The 20,774-nt window shown below is 42.3% G+C and overlaps 1 long non-coding RNA gene across 13 annotated transcripts in view; it reads right to left on the bottom strand.

Moving 5' to 3' along the window:
- Nucleotides 1–20,774, bottom strand: part of LOC135242566 (uncharacterized) — a 235,752-nt gene that overhangs the window by 135,630 nt on the left and 79,348 nt on the right. The gene's annotated exons all lie outside the window — the stretch shown is intronic.

The following is a 20,774-nucleotide window of genomic DNA, read 5'->3' as shown; positions in this document are numbered from 1 at the left end:
CCTCCAATCAATCCCACAATTCAACTCTTATCTTTACAATGCTGTGGCCTGCAGGGCACATGAGGGCTGAGTGAGGCCCTCCTTCTGTTTGCATCCCAAACAGCCTGAATGCAGAGATTCAGGGATGTAACCACAAGTCTTCAATCAGAGGACAAATGCACTGTGAAGGTCAGGCTTAATTTGGATAGCTGATAAATATCTCATTCAGTCAGGGAATATTTGCATGCACTTGCTTTTATATCACTATTAATAATAACAATTATAACAGTAGAACATTGAAGTAGTAGTAATTAAAGTAATGATTCAAATGAATTTGTTGAAACTTTGTTTATAAATGTGTTTATTTAGCAAATGGTGCATATGACGGTTAGGTACCAAATAGTCAGATTCCAGGTATACGACAGAAAAGAGTGAACACATGATCACTATGAACAATACGCACCACATGCTAATATGCACTGTGAACCAGAGGAGGGCCAGACAGAGAGAAGCACAATGTAACAAGTGTTCAGGCGGATCACCGGGCTGTTTTTCAAAGTGCTCTAAACAGCTGCATTCGTACAAACCCATGTGTGCTTTCTTCAGCCTCACTGTGAAGTAAAACAATAAATAAATAAATAAAAAGATCTTTGAAATTCTCCCACTGAAGTTTCAACCCACACAGAGTACTGCAGCAGTGAACACTGAGGGGGCAGTCTCGCTCTTTCATCTGTCCTCATTCGGCTCGTGTTGGACTACTGATAAACCGACAGACTTTGGAGGAAACAACAAAAGCCTCCCCCTTCCCCTCCCCCACCCCCACCTTCCGGCTGCGTTTAAAAAATTGCAGTGGATCTTTGCTTAATAGTACCTCCTCTGGTCTGGGAGGCAATCTCCCTGTTCCAGCTGCGCAAACTCAGGTGGACGTGCGTACTTGCGTGTGCCCCCACCCAAACTGACAGTAGATGTTAGGACAGGTGGGTGGAGCAGGCCACCAATCATGAAAGTGCCTTCCGAGACTGAGCAAAAAGTGGTTTCAAAATAGCTGAGGTGGATTAAGTCAAGTTGCCCTACCAAAGTCGTTGTCTTACTATAATCACAAGCTGTGCCTTCATGAGTGTACTAATCAATCACACTTGGACTTCTTATAGACATTAGGAATCAGTCTTTTAAAGTGTTAATTAGAGTAAAGGGTTTAAATCTCCCTCTCAATCTGAATTTAACATCTGTACCAACTTTCTGTTGTTAAGTCCTCAACAACAGTATATTACAGTAAAACACAACTGCTCATATACCCACCTGACACGATCGTGTTGCATTGCCTTCAACTGTGATGAACTGACTCATTAAAGCGGGATTCATCGATCACCCGCAAAACAGAAGTGGCTGAGAGTTCCGCGTAATTAACTTTGGGGTGTAGAACAAATCGAGTCAATATTTTGAAACGAAAGACATTTATCTGTGAAAAATATTTGTCTGTGGAAAGGCAAAACAATCCACACTAAAAAGGTTAATGATAACGATGCAAATTCTTTAATTGTGACTAATGGCATTCACAAAGAGGCAAAACGAGTCCTCGCATTTACCAAGGATCATTTTCAATTATTTTAATCTGATTTCAAACAGATCAACAAAGGCTAAAAGTAATTTTACCTTGGAGTTTATGCAATTCAAAAAGAGAAAGCATGACAGGAATATATTTGGATCGTGTTTCTGTTTGTGTTCGAACGACGGGCCACCTCTCCCAGCTCCCCCCATTAAGGAGCTATCCGTCCACTTCCAGCAAAGAAGCTTATTGATTGGGTTAGCCGGCACTGGGCTCCAAGCACAGGAAGAGATTTTCTTTTTGTTTCTTCCACCAAGGGGTTTTCTTCTGAGCTGGTTGTTTGAGATATATTGGCATTGAATGAATCGGGACAGCCCACTGCCTGGGGGGGCATGTCTTGCTGGGCGGCTCAGTGTACGATCTTGTCTTTTTTTTTTTTTTTTGTATTATTCCGTGTTTTCCCCTTAATTTTAGTCTTGACCAGCTCCCAATCCCACCGGGGACTCCTTCTCATCTGCCACAGCCACCGTAATCCCAGAAGGTGAGGACTAGCGCTAGCCCCTTCCAGTGCTAACAAAGCCAGCCACCACTTTCTTTTCCCCACCTGGTGTGGTGTGACCGTTACTAGGCAACGTTAACACGTTTGGAGGAGAGCGCTATTTTGCCTGTTACAGGCGCAGGTGCTGCATTGACTGTAGAGGTCACTAGAGTGCGAACAGAGAGATGAGAACCCCATTGGACTATCCAGTGGAGACACGGCCGGTACCATCCATGAGGTGCCCTGTCACCTACCAACACATGCTCCAGTGAGATTCAAACTGAGACTGGAGTGGTCAGCTCTGAGCCAAAACTCAGTGCCTTTACTGGCTGCGCCACCAGGGCACCCAATCTGCTGACTTTTGACAGTGGTTTAAACCATGCACACCATGACGATGGCCGCACTGGTGTGAGTCGAGGCAGAACGGCATCCCTCATCTCCCACACACAGCTCTCACAACCTGCCCCCGCACAAACAAACATACAGGAACTACAATATCCATAAATAATTAACAGTGACTGTTAAGAGCTGGATTTAATATTTCTGTACAGAGAAATTTCCTACCAAAAAAAATCACACATCCTATCATAATGATGCCACATAAACAGAGACTCTAATGAAAGACCCACTCCTACCCACAACTCATTCTCTCTTAGCAAAGTAATCTGACTTTATTAAAAAATACTGCCAGACTCCTTCCACTCTGGCCCTGAGGTTCAATCATAATTTAACTCTCCCCTGGCTTTATTTGTGAACACATTTTTTTAATCAGTCAGGGATCGTGGACCAAAAATTAAAAACATGAGTAGTGTTTAGCACATGTTCTTAACCAGCATAGGGATACATGGGCAGAGCATCAGGGCCCCTAGGAAATAATCTCTATATGTCATTCACTACAATTCCCATAGTGCATAGTTCTTCCCACAAGATCCATCAAACTCCAGCCCTTAATGGGTTCTTCTGCATCGCTGACAAACCAAGCCTCATCACGACTTGAGAACTACTTCTTGAAAAAATGTTTTTTTAAAATAAATAAGAAAGACCATCAGTGCTTGATTTTTCATTTTTGTACTCATACATAGTCATTATTACATTAGCCACCCTACCCCTTTCTTTGGCATAATGGCATGATTAGATCTCTCCTCTCTAATTCAGTCTGGGGCCCCTGTTCATGCATCTCAATCCTGCCTGCATGCTCAGCATTACCAGCTGTAGCTGCTGGTTAATTCCACCCTCCAGGTCCTACTAACATATGATAAACATCCAGGCCAAAGGGTTTGAACCCAGGCCTTGGGGAAGGGGGATGGCGGGGTGAGGTGGGGGGGGGGGCAGAGGTTCAGTGCACTGTTCCCCAAAGGGCCTGCACACAGAGAAAGGATAAGCACCTCTCACACTGCACTAAAAACCTCTTTCAGCACTGTGTGAAATAGACCACAACAAACAACTAAACAAATGGCAAGAGAAGGGCTGCAATAGGAATACTGTGGTTGGTTATTGCCTGAGCTTTTGGCTGGTACAACCATCTTTAAAACTCATGCATCATAATTTGTCTCTCAGTCATGTCATATCAACGGAACGTCAAATTACTGTGATGAACTACCAACACTCAGAAATAGTGATAAATGATTACTATGTGTGTTTGTCAGGCAAGTTCAGTGAAAGACAATGCTGTTTATAATCTCTCTATCTCTTTTTCCCTCTCTTTCACGCACACACACACACACACACATAACGTGATCACATGACCATTCTGCCTGTTTAAACAAAGCTACAAAACTGCACAGGCTATTCCTTCCCACTGCTGTTGCTGGGCTTCAAAACACCCACAGTGTCCCCCCTCTCCTCACCCAATAAAGGTGATTTGCATTATTTAAACTGAAACATTGACTGAACATAATGTTTTTTCCAAGCTTCTCCCTCCATTTTCACCCCAATATGCAATTCGCGACTGATATATATAAATGCCCACCGCAGCAACCAACAGCACAGACGAGCACACGCTCTTCTCCAAAGCGCATAATGCCAAGCCCCGCTTTTTTTCATGCCACGGTTCGCAAGTCGGGCTCAAACAGACGTGAGTCAGACGAAGGCACTTCATGTGCAGTTCAACAGGCCAGCTCGCAGCCTCCTCAGCAAATAGCAGGGAGTTCTGATACACAGTGAGACGCTACCATTCCAGCAGCAGACTAAACCCATTCCTAAACAATGCTAGCAGCAACTGAGCGTCAGCTTGAGGGGCTACCGTCTACAGTCAGCACAGGCACAGTCTGGATTCAACGCCATGCTGTGGGGCTCACGCATGCCCTAGAACCCGAGAGCCAGCCAGTGACCCCAAGGGTCACGTTTAAACCAACATGTTAAATGAGCGTCATTTTTAATCCAACGCATTTACCGTACTGCAGCTGTTTAAAGCGGTGCATTAACTGAACGCCACTGTTTAAAGGGATACCTTAACTCAACCCAGCTGAGTAATGCAAAGCATTAACAGAAAGCCCCTGTGAAAGCAGTCCTAGGATGACGTACTGTAGGGCACTAGCTGATTCAGTGTGATTAACAACTCCTTCGATTTTCATGGATGACCTTTCAAGATATATAATACTGCCGGACTTCATCCAGCCCCCCACCACCCACACCCTTCCGGGGGGGGGGGGGGGTGGGTGCTGTATACCTCATACCGCTGATACATCTGAAATTACTTTCAAATGCCAAGGAAAGAATATTAGCGTGGTTATTGCCAGTTTCACAGAACAAATGATCACCTGTAATGGAGAGCTTGGAATCAATCAGGACTAGCAAAGCCATTTCACTGGGCTGGGGGCAGACTTCACCCAACTACTGTCCTTACACCACAGGGCCACAGCCAGACAGAACAGCAGTCAGACGCCCAGGGCTTCATTTCATTTCAGTATGCATTTTTTATTTATTTATAGTTTAATACATTCAAAGGCCTTCTGCCAAGCTTCTTCTTTAAAAAGCGCCGGTCCACTCTGTCAGTCAAGCAGCACAAAGCGCACCACATATTCAATTTGTGAAAAAGAGAAAGAGACAACAAAGAGGAAAAGAGAATGGAACACTCCTGGAGAGACAGAGAGAGAGAAAGAGAGCGAGCGAGAGCCGGGCGCCAGGTTTTCATCTCCAGCCTCTTACCGGACACACCGCCAGCCGCACACGCGGGCGGCGTTTCATGGCCAGGCGGGCGGGCGGGCGGGCCGACGGACAGGGATGTGTTCTGTGCGACTATTAGCACAGCTGGGCGCTCACGCAGCACACCTTTCCTCTGTAATCCTAAATCAGCAAACAGCCTGCTTAGCCTCCACTAAAACCTCTACTGCTGGTCTCTGGAGTAAAGGAAACTAAAAACGCTGCAAACCCAACACGCCAGATAAATCCCACAGACACTCTGAACGCATGCAATGGAACACAGGAAAGGCAGCAGCTTTTTAAATAAATGTAAATTTTTTCGCTGGCTAATGTTAGAGAGGCGGCCATTTTGAGTTATAGGCGCTTCTGGATGGCCCATTTGGTCAATTGTGGTGTATGGATGAGCCTCAAGGTCTCAGATCGAATGCTGACCGTCCTAATGCCGGCTGTGGCCAGTAGCTCAACAGGGCTCTGTACAATTATTGATTGTATCGCCCAGGGTATGCGAGGGCTCTGTTGGATAGGGGTCCATATTTGATCACTCTCTAACTGGTCAATCAGGGCGCCCATAGACCGCATGCCATAGCCGTATATGATAGGTCTTCCTCTGACTCTGCTCTACACGAGTTTAGATGTCATCTCTGACAAGTAGTAGTGGCACCATATTTTCCAGAGGAGAACCACAGATTTCTGTACTCTCCAGAGTTAGCTGTGGGGTGCAGCTGTGGTTGCAGACAATTGGACATTCCAAATTGGGGTAGGAATTGGATATTTGCAGCCCTGCATATTATGAAAATATAGTTTGAAATACTGACTTTTCTTCATATTTTAACACTGTTAAAAATGCATATGAATTGTGTAGCTCTGAATATAAGTGACCCCAATATTTAACATGACGGTTCCCTACAAAGAACCCTTTCTGGCAACTTCTGCACAACAACCAGTGTCTTTTTTCATACAAAAAGTCATAAATGTCTGAGGGAAATGTGTCCCCAGACAGTCACAGAGGACGCGAGTGAAGACGCCTGCTTTCTCCTGTATTCTCAGGACCTGTTCTCGAAGCCACAGTGTTTGCTGGCTGAGGGTTTGAGAGGCAGAGAGTCAGATTCAGATTCCGTGGGTTTCTCTCACCTGTCCTTTCAACTTTACACACCTGGAGAACTTACAGTGACCAGACAATCAGTCCCTGATTTATGAGCATTTGTCCAAGGTAGTTAGCATCAGGGTCATATTGTCCCAATAACTAGAGAAAATGTACCCAGTTTTGATCGCTCACATTTACTTACTGAAAACATAAAACACATCACAATATTCTACAAATATCATCAATATTTATGCAAGATATACCTCAATGTCCACATCTACATATTTGACCAACCTAATCTATCTGCATCAATAATTCATGATCAATATGGAATTATTACACAAGCATGCTTACTTTAAAACAAATTTCTTTGTGTGCACTATGGGTTAGATGAAGCAGCCAATTTATATTTTGGCTGCGAGCGGATTGGCTCCTGAAGAACCACTGTGACACAGAACACAGACCTGAGGTACATTTTTTATTTATTTTTTTATCGCCCACGGGAGAGTGTTCATGGGCCTAACAAGCTCCTTGCTGGCTCTTTCTGCTCTCCTGCATGGAGAGGAGCAAAACTAGGATTTTTCTTAGTGAAAAGAAAATGTCTGTCTGGCAGCTCAGACCAGAGCCTGGATTAAAACCAAATGTTGGATGTTGACTACGGTTGTGTGGGTAAGAAGAAAGCCTACTGCTACTGTACACCACACACACACACACACACACGCTCACCCTCTCAACTGGGACTGGCATTTGATGTTTTTTCTTTTCCTTTGTTTTCTTCTTCTTCGTCATAAAGATCAATACAGTCAACTAAGAAGGCTGCATTGTGCTACAGCACATGAAAAGACACACGCATGAGTCCAGTCTATGAAATACATCCGCGAAAAACAGTTAACAGACATCCATTGAAGTCATTCTCTGTGCTCTGCCCATCTAAGAAAAGCAGAAATACTTTGCCACAAAACAAAAGCCACCCACCCGACTTTCGAAGACACTCAAGTAATCCTGTGAAGGTTCTCCAGACCTCTTATAAGGGAGTTTTCTGTTGCTGCCACACAAAAGCTGCTAAAGCAGAGTCTGCCGGAGAGACGGTCGGTTTCACTTACTTTGAATTAAATCACATTATTTCAGAAGTTGAGAAGGAAATTGCTTTTAATGCCCTCTGAAGGCGAGCAAGGCTCCTCCACATTTCCCTGGCCACCATAATGCACACGGCCTAATGTTATTAAAGCCCTGAACTCAAAGACCAGCCCTGTGTGCCATAATTCAATGCACTCTCTAAATGGACATTAAATCCAGCACACTGACAGAGCACCTGGGTCCATCTTCGCATGAGTGAAATCTTTTTTTTTTTTCGTCTTGTTTTTAAATTCTGCTTTGAGGACCAAAAAGGCTGAAATAGTTTTGGGCGAGTTTAACGCGATTACGAAAGCGCTGTCGGTTAATGGCGTGGGGGAGCACGGTGCCGGCGGTTGCTGGCGGCCCTCCCGTTGGCTCATAATGGCGTTGTGTTGGCGTGCGGCTCGGAGCCGCGTGGTGCCCGGTGGCTGCGGATGGCGCACTGCCATCCTGCCCTTCAGGCCAGTTGTCTGGTTAAGAAGGGAGAGAAGAGTGGTGTACGCTCTGCGCTTCGCAAGGTCATATCAAACTGCAGGAACTGTGTGTGTGTGTGTGTGTGTGTGCATTCGTGCGTGTGTGTGTATTTTCTTGTCTATGGGAGGAACTGGCAACACATGCATGCATGCATGAAAGAATGCACTCATATGCCCCCGCATATACACACACACACACACACACACACACACACACACACAATAACTCTGTGTTTGCAGAGCGCAAATGCCCATCCATTTGTACCGCAAACACCACCCCACAGACTGTTCCCAATAATCCTAAACCCCCCCACTCCCCCAGTCTCCTTCTCCACCCACACTTCTACAGGGGGAAGGGAGTCTGCCCCTCTTCCCTGGCCGCTGAAGTTGTGAAACTGTCACAGAGATTTAACCATGTGCTAACAGCCTGATACAGGACCAGACAGCCACCATAAGCCGTGCTCGTTACGGATCTATTCTTCTGCATCAGCGAGCGCCATGCCTACAGACTCGTCTCCGCTCCGTTTCCATGGCGCGGGCCGTTTCTCTTCTCCTCTCCTGGACGAAACACAATAAAATGTTATTCAGAGGCGGCGACGCCAGCTGGTGGAGGCGCCCTCCCCGGGAGACCGCGGAGGCGACCGGCGGCAGACGAGACTCGCATTTGCATGGAGGAGCCGGAGAAGCCCTGCCCGACTTCACAAACTGCTCCTCGGCTCCAGGAATTCAAACAACTGCAGAAAAATACAAATTACTGATTCCATCTGCGACCGCCCCGCTATATGCGTATATCGTGGCCAGAAAAGTGCAAGCGTTTGGGTAAATGAGGGACAGGAAAGTGCACCGAAAGCAGGTGCTTCTGTACAGGTGTGGCTCCTGAATTAATTAAACGGTTAAGCTCAATGGTTCAGCCTATTGCCTTCCTCAGTGAAATGGTGTTGTATGCTGATTGTAGACCTAACTACAGCACCACCACCGGTGTACAAGATTATATTCAATTCAATCAATATTCCTCTCATTTTACTCTGAACACTTTTGATTGTATGATAAACAATGAAAATAGAGGAAGCAGTTAAATAGACCTGGTGAAATGGCATATTAAACAGACATTTTTAGTATTTAAATGGATGAGCTTACGTTTTAAGGGGGGAAATACATTTATAATAGCTTGCAATGTTTTAGAATATATTGCTATTCTGCACTGTGTTGTTGAAGATTAGCTTTTGATATTCAGTTTAGTCTGTGCTGGGGATTTTAAAATGTCTTATCTCAACACAGAGAAAGAGCAGAGCTTCCCAAATGGTGAAGTAAATGTAAATAAAGGGATCCCTCACAGAAAACAAATGAATCAAATTAGCTGAAGAGTTCTGACCTCTATAACATTGGAGAGTGCACTTTGGATTTTTTTTTTCCACCCTTGTCTAAACATTGCACAATGCAATCTGAATTAAAATCCACCTCCCTGTCTCCTATGTTTAACGTCACTGGAGACATAATACTGTATAATCAATAGGCAAAATGAAGCACCAGCTGCATTTAGAGTGAGGTCATGGCTGAGTTTAGGTCTTTTGCAGGAGGGGGGGGGGGGCACTGTGGGAGGGGGGTAGGTTAAACAAAGGTCACCTTTTTAATTGTGCCTGATGCATTGAAAGGTTGTTTGTAGCGAGATGACATAATACCCAGAGGTCTCTGCACAAACAGTGCACTGTGTCACCATCACAAAATCCTGTGCTAGCAGTAGCATTGAGTTTCTCCTGATGCCAAACGATGCTACGCTCTACATGTGTGAACAGGCCTGTTCTCTTAAGGATTTTATTATCCCCTTGGCCTGGCGTACACACGTACATATAGCTTCTTAATATAAATAATAGCCTTTAAGCGGCAGAGAGTGATTCTTCTGTACTTTAAGTGTTGTTCAGTCTTCCATTTATACCCTTTTAGACCGCTTTCTTCTGAAGCAGGCAGGAAAATAAACTTTGGTTGTCTGACCTTTCTGGGAAGGGGTGGGGAAAAAAGGCTTGGTTCTGATGAAGCACAGCACCTCCCTGTAACGGGACGGGCAGGGAATGTGAGTGAGAGGCACCGGCATAAATTCACTCACTTTAGAGTGTGCCACCGTGCGGAGAAGCGTTCATGCCAAGAACACGGGCTAAAGACAGCATCGTTACTGAAACTGAAACAGGCAATACAGTCCAAAGATGAGGTGGCCAAGCCTCAGCTCTCCAAATCTTATCTGCCTGAACCTCTCTAGACCTTACCTGTGCAAACTTTGCTGAATCTTACCTTTCCTTAGCTCTCCACACCTTGCCTGTTTTTACCTGTCCTAACCTCTTGTACCAATCCTTACCTCTTCTTTCCTTCCAAACCCAGAGAGGAGCTTGCAGAGACAGGACTAGAGTTGTACATTTAATAGTTTAAAAATGACAAGGGACAGTTTTCAGCCAGCATGGATGTTAGGGCATCATTTTATATTGTTCATCCCAAGGCCAGTTTTCATCTGTAGTCCTTGGGCAGGCCTGAACAATACCTTCATTTCATCAAGTGCTTAAAAACTGAAAATGGCTGCAATCAATCTATCTGCTAATGTCAGCTTCAATTACAACAGGGAGGCCTTTTTACTTTCTGTCCCATTTTTTCCCCCTGCCTTTTTTTCAAAGCTCTATATCACTGTCAGCAGGGCTTCTTATTTCTGGCCTTCCATCAGTGTGAAGGGGCTCACAGCGGGGCCTCTGTCCCTCCCCCAGCCCCCGCAAAGGCCCGGCTCATCCGCACACACTCAGTCCGGCCACACCAAACCGGAACGATTTAATAAATGCTTTTAAAAAAATGTTTCAACTTTATTTTTGCTCTTCTGAGCACTTCTACTTTGAGAGGCCTTGTTAAGGCACCTTGTCCCCACAAAAACAAATACGGACGCCATCTTGAAAGAACCTGAAGCACTATCTTACAAGTGAGATAAATGGCACCGATATATAATGTATTATTTTTAATGGAAATAACAGCAGTCAAGAAGAGAACTAGAACCTTATTTCAGAATGCTTTTTATTGCTTTGCACTGCATATTTGCCAGTGTCAAACATTTATTCCTTTGATAGACAACGGTCGTAACTTAACAGCGGAAGAATTACTTGTTAAATAAGTACATTTAAGAGTCTGAGAAGCATGAAAGTCACAGAACGCGGCTTCCTCGCACGGACACCTCATTTTCCCGCTTCTTTCAGCAAATACAGGAGGAATAATTCAGACGGATGGTCAACATTTCCCTTCCGAGAGAGAGTGCAGGGTGGAAGCCCCTGCTCAGTCTGCTGTGCGCAATGAGGTGTCATCGTGCCAGCCAGTCTTTCATATGCAGACCTCTTCAAAGTGCTCTGATGAGCTAGCTACTTAAAGAACTTTAACTTATACTCCTCATAAGTTCAGCCGGAGTTTTTTTTTTTTACTCTTATCTAAAGGGCTGCCCCTATACCAACACTTTCCAAACGGAAGAATTAAGCAGCTTAGCGTCTTCACAGTTTGGCAGTAAAAGGGTCACTTTGCAAATTGGGTTCATTAATCTTCAAGTATACTCCAGCTCTTCTGAGACACACTTTATATAGAGGATTAGCCCCGGTCACGTGCAGGAGGATTAGGCCAGGGTGAAAATATTAAACTGATAAGGAGTGTATGGAGAGAGATTGCGTTTGGGATTTGTTAAGTGAGATTGGCAACTTCTTCACAATCCAGAAAAAAGTTCCATTTTGGCCTCAGCAGAGAGGGAAATCTTACACAGGATGAGTTTGTATCACGTCTAAATAATGAAATATTATCACGTGTCTGCTTTCCCGTCGGCTGACACACATTTTCTCCTCGTCTCTACAGCTCTGCTGGACCACTTCAAAACCGCCGGCACCAGAATGAGGCCAGATAACTCCCATTGCTTATAAAAAGGTAAGAGAAATACAACTACAGACAGTATGGGGCGATGCATGCATGTCACACGCAGTTCAGATTCTTGGCCGAAGCACGAAGGCGGTATTGAAGGCCCACATTTCCTGGCGAGAGAGTGGACTTTCAGCAGACACTGCCGAAATCCAACTCCTGACCTCATTTCTGGAAAAGCCTACATGCTTCCTATTGGGAGACTAGGAGCAAAAAATCAGGGGAAAGAACAGGAAAGAGATAAATTCACATTTTTAATGTCTCAAAATGTATAATGTCAAGTAGTAAAAAAAAAAGAAGTGAAGGGAAGAGTGGAAAAACGAAACAAGTAGCGATTGTGAATATATAACTCTAGATGCTATTGACTCCAAATGTTCAATACTTACAGCAAGTGAGACTAGATTCAAAAACATAGCCTGTGATTCAATCATCATGTGTCCTTAACTTTGACGTACAAGTAAATTCAAGCATTATACTTTTTCTTCATTCATTCAGTTTAGCGAGATTGCTATAATGATTTCAGAACTCATTTGGGAACCATTGGAGGAAAAATATATTTTTGCTTTTGTTAGTCATAGTTAAGGACAAATGTTGATTTAATCCCAGCCACAAACACACTGACAGTAAGCATCCGTCCCAATTGACCCCAAAAATACTCCCCAAAACCAGACAGAAGAAAATATCTATAAGTAAAGCAGTCAAGACCACAGGATGTTCTGAAGATTGTATCTCACAGGATATTTCTAAGGGCTGTACAATCATATTGAATCAAAACCAGCGATAAGAAGCTTCTCAAACCAACAGGGTGGAGATGATTTCAGCACACAGCATCAACCTTAATTCCCACCTTCCACCGCTCTATATTTGAGAACTGGGCAGAGGGACCAAGTTATAAAGCTTAGGAGTAGAGCAAAGATCCCTTTCAGCTAGAAATGATTAGGAGTTACAGACTGTATTTCATGCATCGTCAACCTTTTTTTAAATCCCAGTTTTTAACAATAATAACAATAATATAAATTTCCCAGTTTAGAATGCCCAGTCATAATTGTAGGCTCCATCCAATCACTTCTGACATCCTCCTTCAATTCAGGAGAGCTGAGACAAGCACACCTGTCACCTGCCACATCATCTTTTCCCTCCGCAGACCACTGGTTCAGATTCACAGTCATTACATGAGCACGTCGTATGCAGCTAGGTGCCCGGCTGGCCACACCAAATTAGCACAAAGCACAAAATAGAGGATAAAATATTTTAAGTCTCCGGGATAATGGCGGTGTAGTGTATTGGCAAGGGAACCAAGCTTGTAATTCAAAGGTTGGACTCCCAGCTGGGATGCCTTTATTGTGCCCTTGAGCAAGGTACTTAACCTGAACTGCTACAGTAAATATCCAGCTGTACAAATGGATTGTAAGTAAAAACATAATCTGTGCGAGCCACTCTGGATAAGAGCATCTGCTAAATGCCAAAATGTGATATAATGCAATGAAGCCCCAGAAGCTGTCCCTGGATGCAGGGCGTGGCCAGAGATCTGTGTGAAGCCACTGTGGAAGGAGAGCTGAGACTGATCTAGGATCAGTGTGGACATTCAGCCATTCCACTCTTTCGTATTCCTCCTCCCTGAAGTCTGGGCAGCCATGAGGAAAGCCAATCTTGATGAATGGCTGCATAATTGGATCTTGGCTTTCTAATACAGTTCATGCAAATTTCATTTGGAGGATTTTTTGCTTTGATAAACCATTGAGAAGCAGATGGTCATGCAGTTTCCCCCTCCCTTTTCTCCTGTAATTATGCTCATAAAAGATTTATACTTCGCCAGAACATGATTGTCTTTCTTTTCTTTCCCTATTTTCTTTCTTCATGGTAATGACATGGATAATTAGCAGAATATGTCTAATAATACAGTTCTGATTGATGGGGAGTGAGTGGGGGTGGGGAGGAATTAAATGCTGTGGGTTAAAGGGTTAAACCATGAAAGGGTTATTTGCTTCCTGGCATACCACATTTCAACACTGGCAATTTCAAATGGATGAAAAAAATAATTACATTTTCAAAATGTGCATTATATAGGCCTATGACTCTTATCATTACATAAGAGCTCAGGATAAATGGGGCAAGAGAAGCCACAGATACAATTAAGTGACATGTAAAACAAATAATAAAACACTGAGCATTTTAAATCATCCTTCTCCACCCACATTCCCATTAGTTTGACAAAAACTACCCTGAGGGAATCCAATAAAGATGCTGTGGGCTCCAAAAAACATTTTTTTTAAACCAAAGGCAATCAGCATAACAAATGCATGATAGCTTTTTTCTGTCCTTTTTGCACAGCTGATATTAAGATCCTTATGCTAGAATACTCCTGTTGTTTTTCCAGTATCTGTCTGTTGATGAAAGTTAATTTGTTTTTTAACGTTGTTTGAGAAGCTGAAGGCGAGCAGTGTGGAAGCTTTTATTCTATTTTATTCTGATATCACCGTGCATCAATAAAAATCACAATCTGAAGTATTGTAGTGAGTGCTAGTTTATTTATTCATTTTTAATTTGTGATTTTTTGTTGGATCTAGTACCAGATATTTCCCATTGGAAATATGCACAGCTCTTGCAAAAATATATATTTTTTTTTTTTCAAAAAATGAAGTGTAATATTCCAGTGTTATGCTACAGTATGCTACAACCCCCAACCCCCCAGGGTGTGAGGACTGTGACATATTTAAATAAAGAAAAAGAAACTCGTGAAGGTTTAGGGGTCTCAGAGCTAACTGCACTACAGTGGTGCACATGCTGTTCTCCGAGCGTATGGCCAGCACCAAGCGACCAATCGCGAGAGAACCAGTGTGACTGATAGCGAGCCTAATAATATCTGAGCGAAAGATTCCACTGAAGGTGCCCCTGTAGGCAGGGATCTGAGCCTAACAGAGATATTTTTCAATTATCGCTCGTTTATTTGGCAGCCCGGTTTATCCACAGCGAGTCCCTGTACCGCGTCGTCAAGGCAGGACACAATATAGGTCACAAGAACAGTAAGAGCAAGGGCTGTGGGTATAGAAATGTCATTTTCACAACGGTAGAAAACCCTTAGCGCTAAATTACAGTGCTACGACTGCGCAGCCTTAGCCCCTAAAAGTGTGTGTTCAGAGTGATTTAACAGATCGTAAAATACATTACTTTCTGAGAGCAGGTTAAAGTACCATGCAATAAACCATAAAATAAACCAACTGCTGGAGCAACATAACCTTAAGTCACATGAATGTGCACGCAGTACCTAACAATGCAACATTGAACTTCTCCCAAAGAAATGAAAGACTCCACGTATCAATAATTAAACAGACCTTTGGGACCCAAGCAAGGATCTGTCACTATGCAGTGAAAGATATTATTACAGAGATATTATTACAAAAATAATTTGCCTATTGCAATACAGACTGTCAGTTTCAATACTGGAGTGCAGAGGAACATTCTGTCAAATTTGAACAGCTCATAAAACGTCAAGGTGGATTACTTCCATGAAAATGTAATTGTCTTTTCTGCTGAGTGGCTATTTCACATTGACACGAGTTGAAATGCCCAAATGATTACAATAACAAACTATAATATCAATCCTCTGCCAACAGCTAAAATGAACTCAGAGTTTAAGTATAACCTGGGAAACAAATCACAAGTTAATTAACTTTTAAGGCACATCTATACCCAAACATGTCAAACATTTATTTCCTGAATAGTTACATAAAAAGTTGAAGCAGCACCCAACACAAATTTGAAAGAATTCACTTCTTAATCAGAGGGAACACATACGCACACATGCATACATACATACACATGCAGTTTCACGAACACACACACACACATACACATCAAATTCTCTCCTAGATTCTCCCCTTCTGTTTCATATTCTACCCGGTTGTGTGTAATGATGGCATCATTAAACTCTGTAATTGTCTTACATTAATGCAGGGTTATTGGACCTGCGGCGTATCTGAAGGTGTAATTAGCAATAACCTGATGTAAGCGCGCTCAGCGGTGAAATAAGACAGAGTCCTGAGCAGACAGCGAGAGGATGGCATCCGGCTCCCGGGGCCTCAAAGCCCAGCACCCCCCCCCACATCCCAAGTGCCCCCTGGGGGGCCAGTGTTCTGAAAATTTGACCTACGCACTCAGGACGACCTACCTGGTGCCTGAAATGGTCGGACCAGTGTGTAAGGATTTTTAACTTTGGTTAAGGTACTGTAACAAGCTTATTGTGATATATTTCACAGGCATAGATATTTACATGTGAACTAAAATATAACTACCAGTAATCCTTAAAATACAAGGCGCTGAAGTTTTCCCATGTGTTGTTGTTAAAGCTAGATGCATGGACAGCAGCACGTGAGAAATTGTCTCCAGGTAAGAAATACGAAAAAATAAAACAGCCCTGTCATGTGAATAACAGAACACACTTTAAATTAGCTGGCTTGCTAGTTAGCCAGCACAGCAGATTTTCTTTTTTATTGCAGGGTAGTACAGATTTATGTGTGAGATTAACTGTAACTGATAGCAAGGTGAAAAAGCTTCAGATGTCATCACAGTTCAGGTAGGTAGGTCGTTAGCTTGTGAATTTGGGTAGTCAGAACACGGGCAAATGTTTTTGCGCCAAACTTTCAATCTAGTTTGATTATCAGTCTCAGCCTACACCAGTTCAAAGGTTAGGAAAAGGATTCATCAGTAGGTCCTAATATTCAGTTAAAATAACAGGCATATGGCTACACAGCAGTTCAAATTATGAGGGTACCACATACTCAACTGCCCCCAAATCCCAGCTGTCATGGGACCAGACTGTGGGGAAGATTGAGTCTTACGGTGGCTTATTAGCTGGAGTTGTCATTAGTATGGTCGGGCATGAATTTGCCCTGCTTTTTTTCCAGTAGGATTTCATTAGGTGGGCGGATGGATAAATCATGACAAAGAGGTTTTGCTGTGAATTAGAAATGATGGCTTCACTGCTCCACTGTGAGGGTCCAGCTGCCAGAACAATGCAAGCGCTGAATACAAGTTAGCAGGGGAAGGGCCTTGGAGAGCAACCTGCCAATATGTAAATCGCTCAGAGTCCCAAAACAAGTGGACTTCCATAATAATGTTGATAGACTGCGCTTTACCAAAGTCAGATATTCTAAGCCTATAAAGGGTATTTGTGGGTCACTTTCAAAGTTTCCACATTGGTGGGAGCTGACATCATTCCATTCAGAGTAGTTTCTGTTTTCAGGCACAGCTAAACTTTGGTTACTGTGGATTTTTTATTTTTATTTTTTTTAATCTTTTTGAAATGCCCAATTCAATTCATGGGCCCTTCTCAACTCTGCTCCATCCTCCAGAGGGCGCTCTCCTCTGAAGCACTGCCACTTTTCACTTCCCAACAACTCAGTCTTGTAACACAGGTTCTTTAAAAAGGCAAAACGCTTGTTGACTTAATGAGCAACTTAATGCATCACCCAGTTTGTGTACTGCATCTTGGTTAACTATGACATCATCACTGTGTGTCAAAGGTCATCACAAATACCTATCTTTTGGAATTATATTACATCTGTTCTGATCTCACTTTTAACTCTGCCAGTAGAGCTGTGTTATACACACATAGTTGCACTTTCTTGAAAAGCCAAGAACTGTTAACTGAGGAAGGTTCTGGTAAATCCTAATCTGTTCACAGAACTTTTCTCCATTTCCTACTCAGTATCAACTGCCACACAAAACGTACAGCTGCACAAAATCCATCAACTGTTGGGCCAAACATGTTTTCGGCCCCACCGTACGGTTTGCAGGGATCTTTGGTAAAGACTTGTTCCACCTCAGGTACTAGACACATTTTAACCACAGTAACCAAGAGAGCACATTACAATCCAATCTCCAGCTGCTGTTCAATTTTCAAATGACAAATATGAAAACAAAACAACATCAGAGTTTAGCCTATAACAGTTTTTCACCGTGCACTGCCAAATGACACTTTTTATATTAGGCTGTCAAAGAGCGAGATATGAATTTTCAGCTAATTAAAGCCTCTTTATGCCCAGTAGATTTCTTATTTGGGACTTTTATAATAACAACAAATTCACAAGCAACTGCAGGAAAGATGAGTATGGTCCTGAGTTTTCCAAATTAGCCATTTCTTCTGGCCTACTGGACAGAACAATACAATTTTCCTGTAACTTGGAAGGGGGAGGTGGGGTAAGAGGGGAGGGTTGTCTCCATGCAGGAACGCAGGGGCTGGATTAGGATTGCCGTTACTTAACTTTTAAGAAGTGAACCATCAATAGCCAAACTTTTACCAGCAGATTTGATCACGAGGCTCAGAGTCCAATTCTCACTCCTAGTGACACAAGCACCAAGTCGCAGATGGAACCAGTCTTGGCAGACAAGAAATGATGAGCGCAATGGCACCTGACTAGTCACCCTTCGAAACTCATATTTTATAGATGAGAAATCGCTATAGGTCTACTGTATGACTGACTTATACAAGGGGAAATATTTCCTGCAAATTAACCCACATTAACAGTTCATTTAACCTGCGTATTAATGATTTCATCGCTGGTGTGAGGTTAAATGAATGGTATGTCCCGACTTCATTGACAAATAGGCCTACCACCAACAAAATGCCTATTTGGTGATGCTGGATGGAAAACCGACATTTGGAACATGGTTTAGTCTAGGCCTACTTTCTGCGTGGATGTGTAAATTCAGACACACATAACCAGCAGTGAGTGTAGTCCATCACTTTTATATAAGCTCTGCGCAAGTTCAGTGACAGAAAACAGAGATTCAGACTTTGCTTGCAATCTGTCACTTCAGGTTGCGGATCAATATATTTGAACAGGAAATAAAGTGACAAAAACCACACATTGATTTATTTATTTTAGCCATTAATTTAAATTTAATTGACAATAAGTTGTTCTATAAGCTGTACTCACGCACATCCTTATTTATACACAGTCGTGAATGCATTTAAGTGTCTCTCCAATGATGACCGCACCCATTGTATTTGTTCATATACTGACTGGAGCACTGAACCCATATTTTTGATTATGTTGAACTCAAATCACAAACTCATCTGGCATAGGGATGACCTATGGATGTCATTAAAATGCAATCAGAAATCGCTTTCCCTGATGACTGCTACCCAGTAAGGTGTGAAAACTTAAGTAGGTCACGAGGATATATTTTAAAACGTTTCTGCATCACAGAAATGTCAGTTCATACTAGGTTTTTTTGGGAATAACATTTTTTCTGGACCAAAAAATGAAGGTGAACAAAAGACATGCAACTCATCTTGCCTGTAAAGGATCCATTTGATGTGCTTTTTTTGAGCCAAACAATAAAGGTCAACAGTACAGTACAAACACAAAGCCAGAAACAACCGCCTGCAAGCAAAAACCTTGAAACTCTTGAAGAAAAGCTTTAGAGAACTATTCCATAACACAAGCAAACACATATCATTGGTAAAAAATGGGATTTTAATTACTACAGATAAGATTAGCATAGATCTTTAACTGATGTCAAGTAATTGGATTTTCTAAATGCTAAGAGGATGGTGCAATCTGGAACCTGGAGGTTGATAAATCCGTATAATTTGCACATGAAAACAGACACACATACGTGCATACACAATCTAACGTGTTATCCATTCAGAATGCATTTCTGGCAGCCAGTCAATCAGTATTTAATGAGCCTAGACTGTGTTTGCCAAAGAGATTAATAAATATGTACGATCATATGGACTGTGCACATATTGACAATTTACTGAATGCACAATCCTCACAAGAAATCAAAGGTCTACATATAAATCAGGTAGAAGAAATAATTATGGACAAATCTAAAAATAGTCATACCTCACAACATATCGATAGTTCTCCTGTAATGGAAGTTTGGTTATTTCTTTTATTTACCTGAACAGAGCTGAGAAAGACTCAGTTTCATAATGGAGAGGCTATTATTAATTTTTCACTCTTACTGTTTTGATTTTACTTCAATAAATGTTGAAAAAAATGTGGTTTCACTGCAGTCTTTTTTTTCTTTCTTTCTGCTGTATATCTCTGGTTCTTATCCCTACAAACCATTCTATATCTTGCCATTTTCACATTTGATCTTTGATTTATTATCTCTGTAAAGTACATATAAATTTAGCTACTCATATAAATTAATTACTCATATAAATATTAATTAAACTACTCATTTTTATTATTATTAGGTTTTTAATCCAAAGTTTTACGGGAATTTTATTAATTCTGAAACTAATGCATGGAAGTTTAGAAGAAAAATAGCAGCAAAATTTTCAAGTAATACCAAGTAAAAGTGAGGGCTCTCCCATTATTATACATACAGGGGTAAATGATGGATGGGAGAGGTATTCCCTGTAAAATCAGGCATGCAGTGGCAGTCTGCAGTTGCCATGAATAAGTGGTTAAGGTGGGCTTGGGGGTTTTCTGTGTGAGTCTACATAAGCACTGCATAGATAAACTATTTTAAGGAACTCCATCAAAGAAATTGATCTTTTGTCCTTAATGATGGATGTCTAAATGTATCTAAAATAATTTATTTTTCAGTTTAGTGAATTCCAACCTCATAGCACTTGGTATGAGACAAAAATAGTTAATTTCCCCCATTTGGCTCAACAAAACAAAGTACATTATAGTCAAACTGTATCTGGACGTATGTAGATGTGGACCAACAGTGACCTCACCACTGAGCAACAACAGTGTTTACAAGGGGTTAATATGATGGGACAGTCAGGCCAGCGAGGACACCTATTTTGCATTCTCAATCTTATATTAAATTGAACCACTTTCTAACACATTGGGTCTTTTACATAATGTGCAAACGTCTGTTAAAAAAAAAAAAATTTTGCAAAGGAAAAAGATCAGGAACAATCGTGAGATTGTTTACTTTGCATCCATAAAGTGGTAAGATGTGACCACCAAGGAGCAGGGAATTACACATTTGCATTACGCTCAT

The sequence above is a fragment of the Anguilla rostrata genome, chromosome 16, assembly GCF_018555375.3.
Source record: "Anguilla rostrata isolate EN2019 chromosome 16, ASM1855537v3, whole genome shotgun sequence".
Lineage (NCBI taxonomy): Eukaryota > Metazoa > Chordata > Actinopteri > Anguilliformes > Anguillidae > Anguilla > Anguilla rostrata.
The sequence above is the reverse complement of the archived record's forward strand: the minus strand, read 5'-3'. Positions and strand labels throughout refer to the sequence as shown.